We start from the raw sequence: 13,384 nt of genomic DNA, 5'->3' as shown, positions 1-13,384 counted from the left end.
ATAAGTAAACAGGTACTTACAGAATCATTCAAATACAATCTGCTAATGTACACTTACTCAGTCTAGAAAAAGCTTTAGTCAAAGGTATGATATTCAAGTAAAATAGCACTTTAGAGATAAATTAAAATGGATATTAATAATAATAAAGGAACTCAACTACTGCAGGAAGTTACAGACAAGAGGTTTTTAAAGTATGAAAACTGATCTTGGAATCAAATTAAGATTTGGGTACTTGACTTATTCTCTTTGAAGCTATGCGGAGAGGTTCTTGGCTAGACACTTTCTCCTGGAAAATAAAACCAGCATGAAATAAATTGGATTTTTTTCCACCAAATGTATTATTAACCAAGTCTGTAAAAGTATATCCATGAGCAGATATATTCGGGAGTGGGGGAAAATATTAAATCATTTACTAGTTTGGGTTTACTAGCTGAGGGAAACAGTAACTGATTCTGCTATATACAAGAAGACATAATTACCACTTCTTAAAATCAAAGATAATCTGTCTTTGGTTTACAAGAGCCTGATTTTTAGTCAGGCCTTCCCACAGCTTCTAGCTGTGCATGTACAACTTTACATATTTACATTTGGGTGCAACACCACCTTTGTGAACAGCTGAAAGACTGCAGCTCCTTCATGCACAAAACCCATTTGGCCGGATAGACATTTTATGTGCAAAATCTATCTACCTCTCACACCATGTTAAGATCAGTCCTTTGGCCCCTATTCAGCAACGTATATAAAGCATGTGCTTAGCTTTAAGCACATGAGTAGCCCCACTTAAGTCACTGAGACTACTCATGTGCTTAAAGTTAAGTATGTGCTTAAGTACCTGGCTAAATAGAAGCCCCTATGCACACACGTGTTAGTGTATTGAAAGAACAGGCATAAAGTTGAACATATACAAGGAGTAGACAAGACCTGAAAATACACAACCTTGAGTCTCCTTTTTCATTATACTATATGGCTAATATTTACTTATGGGAAATAACCCCCACAGTACCAGGTATCAATACATTAGAAGGCTGAGAACTACATGTTACTAGTCTATCAGCTCAAGGGGGGAAAAAGGTCTCTTTGGTCAGTTATTTAAGTCTTTTAAATTGTTCATTCTGAAAGATTTTGGCCTCAGAAATACGTTCGCAGGCTTTTAACTTGCTAAGTGGACAGTAAATTCCTGGCGATCACTTCACAGTGAATACGTGATAACCCTTGAAGCTGAGGGGAAGGGGAAAGTGGTAGTGGGAGAGAATCCCAGGCAGCAGCCCTGAGCCAGAATGAGAGTGGAAGTGGCTCCAGTAGCAGACAGTAACATGCAAGGACCACCGTGGCATGGGCTAGAAAACGATCAGGAGTCAGGGCTTTAGCATGAGACGGAGGCACATTGCCTGACCGGAGCCACTCCCATTTTGAAAACAGGAGGTTCTGAGGATAAAGAAATCTTTAATCTACCCTCCAACTGAGTAAATGGGGTTTACTCACCTTCATTTCCCCTTTGCTATTTTAAGGTTATAAATTTTCTGTAATTTTAAATAGATTTTGGCTGGAGTTTTGAATGGTAGAGGGGGTGATGATTTGGAGGGTCATTTTAAAGCTCTCCTAGAGGGGCTGTGGGATTGATTAATATCACAGTTGCAATTTAAAACTGGTCTTGTTTCTCAGGTGCTTTAGTGGCTTTTAAACTGGACAGCAATCATCAACTCCTAAGTAAATTTCTGCCCTCTGGCTACTTTTTCCCCAGACGAATTTTGGCCAATTGCATCTAAACTCCCGATCTTTTAAGCTATAAATTTGAAGCAAATTGAGACGAATCCACTAATTGTCTAAAATCAGAGAGAACTTATATCCAAAAAGAAAAGGCGTACTTGTGGCACCTTAGAGACTAACCAATTTATTTGATCATAAGCTTTCGTGAGCTACAGCTCACTTCATCGGATGCATACTGTGGAAAGTGTAGAAGATCTTTTTATACACACGAAGCATGAAAAAATACCTCCCCCCACCCCACTCTCCTGCTGGTAATAGCTTATCTAAAATGATCACTCTCCTTACAATGTGTATGATAATCAAGTTGGGCCACTTCCAGCACAAATCCAGGTTCTCTCTCCCCACCCACCCCCCCCCCCACACAAACCCACTCTCCTGAGGAATTCCACCATGATTTCAAAAATTTCCATCCCACCATCAACCTCAGCCTGGTCCAGTCCACACAAGGAGATCCTCTTCCTGGACACTACAGTGCTAATAAACGATGGTCACATAAACACCACCCTATACAGGAAACCTACTGACCGCTATTCCTACCTACATGCCTCCAGCTTTCACCCTGACTACACCACACGATCCATTGTCTACAGCCAAGCTCTGCGATACAACCGCATTTGCTCCAACCCCTCAGACAGAGACAAACACCTACAAGATCTCTATCAAGCATTCTTACAACTACAATACCCACCTGCGGAAGTGAAGAAACAGATTGATAGAGCCAGAAGAGTTCCCAGAAGTCACCTACTACAGGACAGGCCCAACAAAGAAAATAACAGAACGCCACTAGCCGTCACCTTCAGCCCCCAACTAAAACCCCTCCAACGCATTATTATGGATCTACAACCTATCCTGAAGGATGACCCAACAGTCTCACAAATCTTGGGAGACAGGCCAGTCCTTGCCTACAGACAGCCCCCCAACCTGAAGCAAATACTCACCAGCAATATCATACCACACAAGAGAACCACTAACCCAGGAACCTATCCTTACAACAAAGCCCGTTGCCAACTGTGCCCACATATCTATTCAGGGGACACCATCACAGGGCCTAATAACATCAGCCACACTATCAGAGGCTTGTTCACCTGCACATCCACCAGTGTGATATATGCCATCATGTGCCAGCAATGCCCCTCTGCCATGTATATTGGTCAAACTAGATAGTCTCTACGTAAAAGAATAAATGGACACAAATCAGATGTCAAGAATTATAACATTCACAAACCAGTCGGAGAACACTTCAATCTCTCTGGTCACGCGATTACAGACATGAAAGTTGCGATATTACAACAAAAAAACTTCAAATCCAGACTCCAGCAAGAGACTGCTGAATTGGAATTCATTTGCAAATTGGATACAATTAACTTAGGCTTCAATAGAGACTGGGAGTGGCTAAGTCATTATGCAAGGTAACCTATTTCCCCTTGTTTTTTCCTACCCTCCCCCCCCCCGCCCAGACGTTCTTGTTAAACCCTGGATTTGTGCTGGAAATGGCCCAACTTGATTATCATACACATTGTAAGGAGAGTGATCACTTTAGATAAGCTAATACCAGCAGGAGAGTGGGGTGGGGGGAGGCATTTTTTCATGCTTTGTGTGTATATAAAAAGATCTTCTACACTTTCCACAGTATGCATCCGATGAAGTGAGCTGTAGCTCACAAAAGCTTATGCTCAAATAAATTGGTTAGTCTCTAAGGTGCCACAAGTACTCCTTTTCTTTTTGCGAATACAGACTAACACGGCTGTTACTCTGAAACTTATATCCAGCGATTTGTTAGTTCTGAAAAACCAACTTTTGGACCTTAGTGATCCATCACAAGCCCCCCAGAGTATAGACTGAGATTTAAAAACAAAAAACAGGATAATCTAATCACCTAAAAGAGATATCTTCACCCTTCAAAAGATTTAAAAATCCTGTTTTATTCAACTTGCTTCACTCATAAGAAACACCTTCAGTCGCAAGAGTTGTCGAAAATAATGGTTCCCCAATCCTATTAAAGATCCTTAGGAGGGAATATAAAAAAATTTCTGAGTTAGAAAAAGTTGGATAATCAAAGAGCCCTTTGAAGGAATTTGAACTTGTGGCCAGAGGGAAAAATTCATCTGTATTTTGGACATTGGTGGCAACTACTTATGATACGTGTAACTAGCTATTATTATAGTAACTAAAGAAGCCCTTATCCTCATACATGCTTGGGAGAGATTTTTTTTGCCTTTCATGATACCCCATCTATCAACCATATGGTACAGTCTATCTTCATGGACCCCACCTGTTGTCCCTTTCCAGAAAGACCCCAAGGCAAGTTAGAGTTTTGAGAAACCAACCACATCATAATAAAACTCCTGGGGAGGATTTTATCTCCGCAGAAGTTTATGGGAACAATTTTGATCAGTGGGCCTCATTGTTAGCAAAATTATTTACTAATATAAATAATACAGGAATTTTTCCACCAGGTTGGTCCATCAGTATTATTTTCTTTATAAAAAAAGGCAACAAATGATCCTGGGAATTATTGACTAATTAGTCTCTTAGTTATGGGTTTTAAAATCTATATCTGGGGAGATTAGAGGATGGGGTGAAGAACTGTAATTTATTTGCAAAGGAACAAGCCAGTGTCAGGAATGGCCACTCTACCATTGATAATTCTTTTGCTAATTTGATTCATAAATATTGCTACACAGAGGATGTAAAATTTTAATAGCCATTGCTGACCTGAAATTGCCTTTTGACTCCATTGACAGAGGTCACCTCAGGGAGAAACTTTTGAGGACTGGGCTAGATTTGGGGCACGGGTCACTTGCAGGTTTAAACTAGTGTGAATGGTGGATTCTCTGTAACTTGAAGTCTTTCAACCATGATTTGAGGACTTCAGTAAACTCAGCAAGAAGTTAGGGATCTACTATAGGAGTGGGTGAGTGAGGTTCTGTGGCCTGCGATGTGCAGATTGGACTAGATGATCATGATGTCCATTCTGACCTTAAAGTCTACAAGTCTAGAACATCTGCTACTTTTCTGAACCCTTCACAGCCAAAGGGCAGCTGTTAGGATAGAGTGGCAAGGTAAGCTAACTGACCCTCTATCCATCACAAAGAACGTCCATCAGGGTTGTTTATTAGCACATTTCCAGTTAAAATTTTACAGGCTGTGATGGTTTTAGAAGGGTTGTAGTATTTTTCTTCCAAAATTGTGAACTGGTATGTATTGGTCCCTCTTTATGTACACAACGTGGTTTTGCTGTCCCAAACGCGTCTGGGCTTGAAGCATATGTTACAGGATTTTGGTTCTTTTTACCAGGAATCCTTGACCACAAATTACCAGAAAACTAAAGTAATTTCCTTTGCCCGCAAAGCAAGGCTACACAAATGGATGACTGATGTTCCACTACATTTTAACAGGTCATGTTTTTCCCCTATTTAGGTGTTTGTTTTAATATAATAGCCAACAGGATAAACATCTGGAGGAAGTAATAAAAGAAAGCATTAAGTTCTAGGCAAGCGGATCCAGGGCGGGGGGCAATTTAATCACTCTTTCCTCTTAGAGGGCTAAAGGCTAATCTCCATGACCAAATATTACGTGGTGTGGAAATCTGGGGCTGGAAAACTCCTAAGAGTCTTAGAAGTTGAGCAAAACAAGTTTTTAAGGAAAATACTCAGCCTCTCAAATTTCACACCAGCTGCCTTACTTAGAGCACAGGTAGGGGAATGTGCTATTCTGAGTAAAGCTCAGTGAATTTATATTAATTCTTGACTGTGTATTCAGCTTATGAATCCACAGCATCTTCCAAGGCAATGTCTGAAGGAACAACTTAACAAAACACATACCCTAAAGTTTCTCTGACTTTTTTTAAGTCCCTGCTTCTCTCTGTCTTTGGACTTCTTGGAACTTGACCTGGCAAGACCTGGACAAAAGTGTGAATTCTTTATAATCATGTTTAGAGCAGAAGCTATTTACAAAATTGGATATGGAAGATATTCCTACAACAAATACCCCCTTGGCTTTCTCATTTAAAACAATATTCAGTTCTGAGAAATATTTGGACATTTTTAACAACATTTTAAGGAGAGCTTTTGCGGGTCTCCATTTTCAAGCTATGATAGATAAATTCATGGAGGACAGGTCCATCAATGGCTATTAGGCCAGGATAGGCAGGGATGGTGTCCATAACCTCTATTTGCCAGAAGCTGGGAATGGGTGACAGAGGATGAATCACTTGATTACCTGTTCTGTTCATTCCATTGGCCACTGTCAGAAGACAGGATACTGGACCAGATGGACCTTTTATGTTCTTATGCTCTCAGCCTATCTGAAAGGGAGGTATGCTGGTATTGAGAGACAATCATATTTCTCTGTGCAGGTGTGGCCAGATCAAAGATGTAGCACACGTCAGCTTTCCTGTAACCTGTACTGTCATGTAAGAAATAAGTGCTTAGCCCCATTCCTGGCTCAAATACCTTTTACCACACCAGCTAAAAAACAAAAATACTTGTTATGTAGTGAAAATATCTTAATTATATGGGCTGATGCGCTATTTGCCTGGTTGGCCACAAAAACATGTACAAGTGAAAGAGAGGTTCCTTGTGCTCTAGATGAAATTGGGTATTTTTAACTCTTTATTTTATTTTCGTGTTGGTGAGAATGATGGGTTAACTTTGTGGGTTTTTAAAATTTTTTGTATATTTAAAATATGTATCCAATTTATTGAACTTTGTTGATTTTAAAACATGTGGTTATCTGATATTCATTATTACTTAAGACTAAAATACTATATTAATAAATTGGATTTGATTTACAGTGAATAAGCAACTGCAGTTGCCCACTTTTGATATTATAAGATCTAATACTTCAAAAGGGAAAATCTCCCTCCTATTTCAGGCCCATCAAAACTAAGCTTTGTGCCAGTTTAACTATTAGATGAACACTTTGCAAATTTTGTGCAACAGACCAAGACATCCTGAATCAGTGAAACCTCTGGTGTTATGAAAACTCCTTCCCATTTCCAACGGAGGTTGGTTGTTGGTCAGGGGTGTGGTTTTTTTTCACACCTCTGACCACCACAGCTATGCCAGTTTAAGTTTTTAGTTTAGACAAGGACTTTTTTTTTTTTTTTTTTTTTAAATGAAAGCTGGGAATCTGGAGAACAAGATAGCATCTTAAAGAGGTGTCATTATGCCAGACTGCCACATGGGCCAATCCAATCCAAGCCCTGGCAAAAGATATGCCTGCACAACGTCTGTGGTGCTGTAGGGAATCAAAGCCAGGTTTCACAAAGCCCAGGGCAGCCTTCTATACAGTGAAACATTATTCCTCTTGCAACTGAAGTGCCCCTATTGGGATATAGGATTAAGTGATCAACTGTGGCAAAATGGAAGTTATCTGACACACAATCTGTTTCCTCTCACTTGAAAAACAAGTCATTTGGTTATGAATTGGGAAGTAAGCCAAGTAAGTACATACCCTGTTAAATAATCATGACTTCACCTTGTCCATATTCATTGACTTACCTTATTATTTGTATTAAATACAGAGTGCTACATACAACGCATCACCCGCTATCCTTTAATGCTATTGATTTGATTTTGTTATTTTTAACACTAGTTTGTGCTGCTGCAAAACTGCTTCAATCTCATTCTAACGCGGTCAATAAGAGTAAGAAGAGTTTTAGCTAAATACCATTTTTCAATAGGAAAATGCTCTGGCTGTAGCAAATAGTAATGTTCCTAGTTACAATCTGCTGAAGTAAACCCATTTCTGTGCAAGTGTAGTGACTTCTGCACATTCATTTTGTGGGCTTACACATAAGCTGAACATAAGGAAGTATCATTTTTAGATATCTGGATTGTTTAATACTTTTGTGTTCCTTTATCATACTGTTCATCTTAGATCTTGTATATTATGGGCTCATCTAAGGCCCTGATTCAGAAGGTGCCTAGCTATAAGCAGATGAGTAGTTCCATGAAATCAGCTGAACTATTCATAAGCCTGCGTGTAACTTTAAGTACATTGTTGATTTGGGGTCTAAGGGTATGTCTACACTGCAAAAAAGAAAACAACCCTCCCCCCACGCCACACACACACACACACACACACACACAGGGCAGAGAGTCTCAGAGCCTGGGTCGACTGACACCCCCTCTCCCTCTCTGGTTTCAGAGCTCAAGCAGGAATGTCTACACTGCTATTTTTAGCCCTATAGCTGGAGCCTGAGTCAGCTGACCTAGACTTTGAGCCTTGCTGCTGTAGGTTCCCCCCCACCCCCCAATGCAGTAGAAGTACCCGAGGGGACCAAGCAACACAAACTAAATACACACTAAGGCCTTGATCCTGCAGACACACATGTACTTAACTATATGTATTAAGTAGTCCCATTGACTTCAGTAGAATTGCTCAAAAGCTTGGTGAAGCATGTGCATGCTTGCAGGATTGGGACCTGAGAGAAGAAAACTACCTGAATTTGATTTCTTCCCATATTGTAAGTGTTTATTTCTACCATGACATATTCACCTTATTAAACACACACACAAAAAATTCATGCCTGAGAACCCAATTGCAACCATATCAGGTACTTAGGTGTTTATGTGAAACAATCTGCAGTGCAAAAAAAACTGAGGCTAGCTTTTATGAGGCTTTTACATGTTTATATGGTAAGGACTTAAATATTGCAAAGCCTTGTGGGGGGCAGAAGGGGTGGTCATATCTGTGTGGGTAGAGAGAAGAAACTTTTCTGACTACGCTTCCATACTTTTAACAAATCATTCATGGAAGAGGCTTCCTGAACTCTGAATAATCCACCATGAACAGTTTTACCAATACTGTAAAGTATCACTTGCCTTTTAAGTTTCATTTCAAAACTGCATTTTAACACAGTGTACTACAACCTCAGGGCCTGAATCTGCCCCAGGATGCTTGCATATAACTCTTACTGGAGTCAATGAGGGTTGCAACATGCATCTTCAAAGGCAGATTCTGACCAGATAGGTTTAATTTACTCACAGAATACAGCTCCACGATCCATTAAACAAAATATATAGAGTAACCATCTGTCTTTGATTAACTGCTTTCAGCCTGATGGATAAACAGACTTTTTACTTTCTTCTTTTTCTCAATTGCTTTGAACACAGATGCAGTCTTTCCATAATTAAACTCAGCACTGCAGCTCCCAGACAGATTAATTCTGGAGAGCTTGTCAGGCATGTCAGCTGATATACAAGTTCTGTGTCTTGTCACCACGCTTTTTTAAAAAACAAGAAGAAGCTCTCTTAGAAGTGACTGAATTAACCCATGAAAATGATGCCAGAGTACAGCTCTGTTCTGCAGTTGTATGCAGGCTCTTATGGGCTGACATGTTTTAGGAACTCCTCCGTTCACTGTAGTTTAGCCCAAAGCAGCAAAAAAAAAAAAAAAAAAAAAAAAGTGAAATTTCAGTTTCCAGAGATTATTTCCTGTGGACAGAGTAAATGACGTTTAAGCGGTCCTGCCGCACTTACCGTCTACTCTACAGCCTCCTGTGGGAACATCAATAGATTCTTCTTGATACATTTAATGAATTTTATCACTAGTGATAACCCTCCACCTGGACCCTGCCATAGGGGGAGTATCTTTAAGATAGTTCATTTCTCCTCCTTCGGCTCTTTTGAGACTGCAAACGAGGGCATCAATTGTACCGATAAATATCCCGGTGGAACAGGACAGACCATCTGACTCATTTCACTCTTTTGCTCATTACTGAACAGGATCTTTATTGGTTACCAGCCTTCTGAATCATGTAATCATCCTAGAAGTTACATACCAAACAATAAGACCCCAGATACAGTAGATGAATTCAAACTATTTAAGACAGATTGTTTTAGACAGAAGTTCTGATCTCAGACACATACTGTTACTTCAGTGGGAGCAGCGTACACATCCGGGGACAGAGTTTAGCCCTAAATTGCTATCAATAATGAGACCCTAACTGTTTTCATTTTCCCCTCTTTCTAAACGTACCCTACAGCACATCAGAGATTTTAAATCAGAGACTACAACTACAATTGTTAAGGTTAAGTGTTTCCCATTTTTAAAAACCTCTTATTTCATGGCTTTCTAACTCATGTGTTAAAATGTTTATTCTGGGCTGAAAATTGGCATCCACAGTCTCTGCCTAGAAGCAATTTTTCATTTAAGCAAAGTTTCCATTCCAATTTTTTTTTCCAGCAGTTAAAATAAAACTGCTGTGTCATAAGAGGGGCTTTAAGAATTCCAATGATTACATTTCGTTACAAAGAAGCGTTAATTACCATTACTTTGAAACAGATTTAATTTGAATTATTTATAGTCAAAATATAATAATTCACCACATATTGACTGCCTGATGATGCAGGTCAAGACCCGGGAAATGCCACTCAGTAGCCGCATACAAGAGAATGGCAATATGCTTTCAAAACAGCTGAAAAAGCAAAGTCTCAATTATGCCAAAACTCTGCCAAATGAACACAGAATTTAGTTGGTGCTGGAAAAAAGAACAATGGGCTAAATTCTGCTCCCAGCAACCCGCAACGTTCTTATGTACCCGAGAGTATAATTTTAGCACCATATGTTTAAGTGCTGCTAAATGGTTATAATTATGCTTATCTTCCTCCAGGGGAAGATTTCCAAAGGCACAAATGGGAAATCCCATTGACTTCCCTTTGTGTCCTTTGCAACTTTGAAAATCAACCCCTACTAAAAAGAATAATTTTATATATAAATGAAAAAAACTTTTGAGAAGGGAAACTACCATAGTTAATTATTCTAAGTAGTTTGCATTTAAATGATGTCTTTCATTCAGGAATGTCTTTTACAACAATAAGCAACTGAATCTTCACAAACTCCCTGTTAAGGTAGGTTTAGCACTATTACCCCCATTGTACAGATGAGTAAAATGCGTCACAGAGAGTCACACAGCAAGCCAGCAACAAAGGCAGGAACAAAACACAGGAGTCATGGCTCTCATGTAGGCAAACATCACCTCCACCAATGTTCCCTCGAATTTTTTCCACCCATGTGCAGAATAAACGTTATGTGCACCAAGGTAATGTGCAGATGTGCGCCACCAGTAGAAACAAAAAACCTAGATATAATATATATTTTTAAAAGTTACCAATAGGGATACTAACTCCAGCCAGGACAGGTTAGGCATTTTAGAACTCTCTACTCAAAGAATTAAATTTAAAGTGTAAGAGAAATAAAAATTATGAAATGCATAGACCACTCAAAAACGTAAAGTAACATACTTTGAAAGAATAAAATTACAGAGAATATATATGCATTACAGGAAGTACCAAGTAATAACAACAATAATGTTGGGCGGTATGTGACAGAGAGAGAGAGAGAGAGAGAGAGAGAGAGAGACTGTGTGACAGACTGAGACATACAGAATGTGTGCGTGAGACAGACATTAGAAAGACAGTTTGTGATAGACTGTGTGTGTGTGATTGTGATTGCGTGCATGTGTGACACAACAGAGTGTGTGTGTGAGACACAGAGACTGTGTGTGTGTGCTGGCTGCTGGGGAAGTTTCTGAGAGACGCCCACCTGCTGTCTCCCCCGTTCTGCAGAGCTGGGATACATGGGGGGTGGGGGTCGAGAGAGAGTGCATGTGCGCTCGTGTGTGCATGAGTGTGAGACAGACAGTGTATGTGCTGGCTGCCGGGGAAGTCTCCGAGAGACCACGCGCTGTCTCTTTAAGGCACTCACCCGAAGCCTAGTTCAGACCTCAGAGCTGCTGAGAGTCCTGATGAACCCTGTCCTCTCTACCCTGCTCTGTGGAGATGGGGTATGGGTGCTGGGGGAAACCCTGACATCAGCACCCTCCCTTTCCACCCCCCCCACACACACTCTGCACAGCCAGCAGGAGGGTCCTGGAAGCAGCTGCAGCAGCAATGTGGCTGCAAAGGGTGGGGGGGGGAGGGGGTTGGGGGGCACACCTGAACACACGCTGTAGGCTGGATGTGCATGGTTCTGCTAATCAACAGCTCGGCTGCCCAAGCACACAGCTTACAGGGAACATAAACCTCCATTCCTGTCCGCTTCTTTGCGTGCAAAAAAGAACATGGTGATTCTCCCTTAGGCAATTACTACTTATGACATACCTAGTATGTTTCGCTTCTCAGAAACGTGCTGTAGCTGCACTTTCATTCTGAGGAAGAATACATAACTTTTATATTCTGTTTCTCCTGTGTACTTTCTCTTAAGTCTTCATTCATATTTGCTTCACTGGCATTACTTATTTGCTATCACAAACTCAAGAATCTCAATTTCAGTATTGCCAACTCCACATATTCACCAACCATGAATCTGGCAAAAAAGCATAAGATTGGTTTAAAGATCATGAGACATCTTTAAAGTTAATACATTTGAGGGTCTCTTTAGTTGCTGTCTTGCTTTTAAGTCTTTAGGGTTTACATTTTCAAGCTCTTCTTCCCAACCCCAAGTAGGACCTTATGTAAATCACAATTTCACAAAGGGCATGGAAATCATGAAAATGTCCCCACACCATGATCTTTTAAATATTTTCTTTTGAAAAGGAAAATGTCTACCACAGTCTTTCATACAAAAAAATTAACTTAGCTAGTCAATTTCAAGGACAAAATGAATTTTACACCTCAATTAAGTCAGTTTAGGACAAATGATTACTTGTAAAATTCATTCCATCCTTGAAATTGACCAACATTACTTGTAAAATTCATTCAATGCAAACTCTGAAATTCAATGCTTTGCTATTTACACTGCCATGTATTTTCTAAAAATAAACTGTGATTTACACAGGGTCCTAACCATGAGGAGTAGAAACTTTTCTTTTTAAAAAAAAAGCTCAGGTTCTCATGACTGCAAGAACTGAGATTTTCAGAAAAGTATCAAATATTGTGAGACTGGCAATAAAATCATCAGAGTTAGCAACAATTAATTTTCATCCATTGATTTTTAAGTATGAACACTATCTTTTACATTGTTTTGTGCTGTCTTACTATAAATGAGTCTTTTGTAAAAATGCAGGTAAAGCTCAATTTCACTAAAGCCCCAAGGAACACCCAAAACTTCTATTAAATTGAGCGGTCATAGAAAAGGTGGGAAATACATCTTACTGGGAAACAGAGGCTTTTTTAAAAAAAGTTGTGTGGGTGGGGAATTAAAAAAATTGGTGTTTTCCTCTGGCTACTATTTAATAGAAAAAATACATCCCATAGCTATTTTATGGCAAGATATAGATAATGAAGACTTTTCTGAATACTTAAGGGTTAACTTCTCCCCTACCAGCAAGCACACACAGTCTGATAACTAGCAAAATCTAAATTACCCAGCTCCACTACCCAACCCATTCCGTGTCCTGAAGAGAGTGGTGGGGGCTGGGAATAGTACGGCTGGAACCATGGCTACTGCAAGTGTAGGACTGCAGAAGTGCCACATAGCACAGTTTTGGGAAGACAAGAGGGGCAGGATTACATCCTCCGATAAAGCACCTTTGTTAAGCCCTTTTACTCTGGCTTGGTGCAGGAAAGAGGCCATGCGCCCTTCATATGTGCTGTAGTTTGTAACGTTCACAGCGGTATACTTCCTTTTTTGTACTAAACTTTTCTCCCTCATTCAATTAAAAAAGGAG

This window comes from Natator depressus, chromosome 12 (assembly GCF_965152275.1).
Source record: "Natator depressus isolate rNatDep1 chromosome 12, rNatDep2.hap1, whole genome shotgun sequence".
NCBI lineage: Eukaryota > Metazoa > Chordata > Testudines > Cheloniidae > Natator > Natator depressus.
This window is presented reverse-complemented; position numbering follows the sequence as displayed.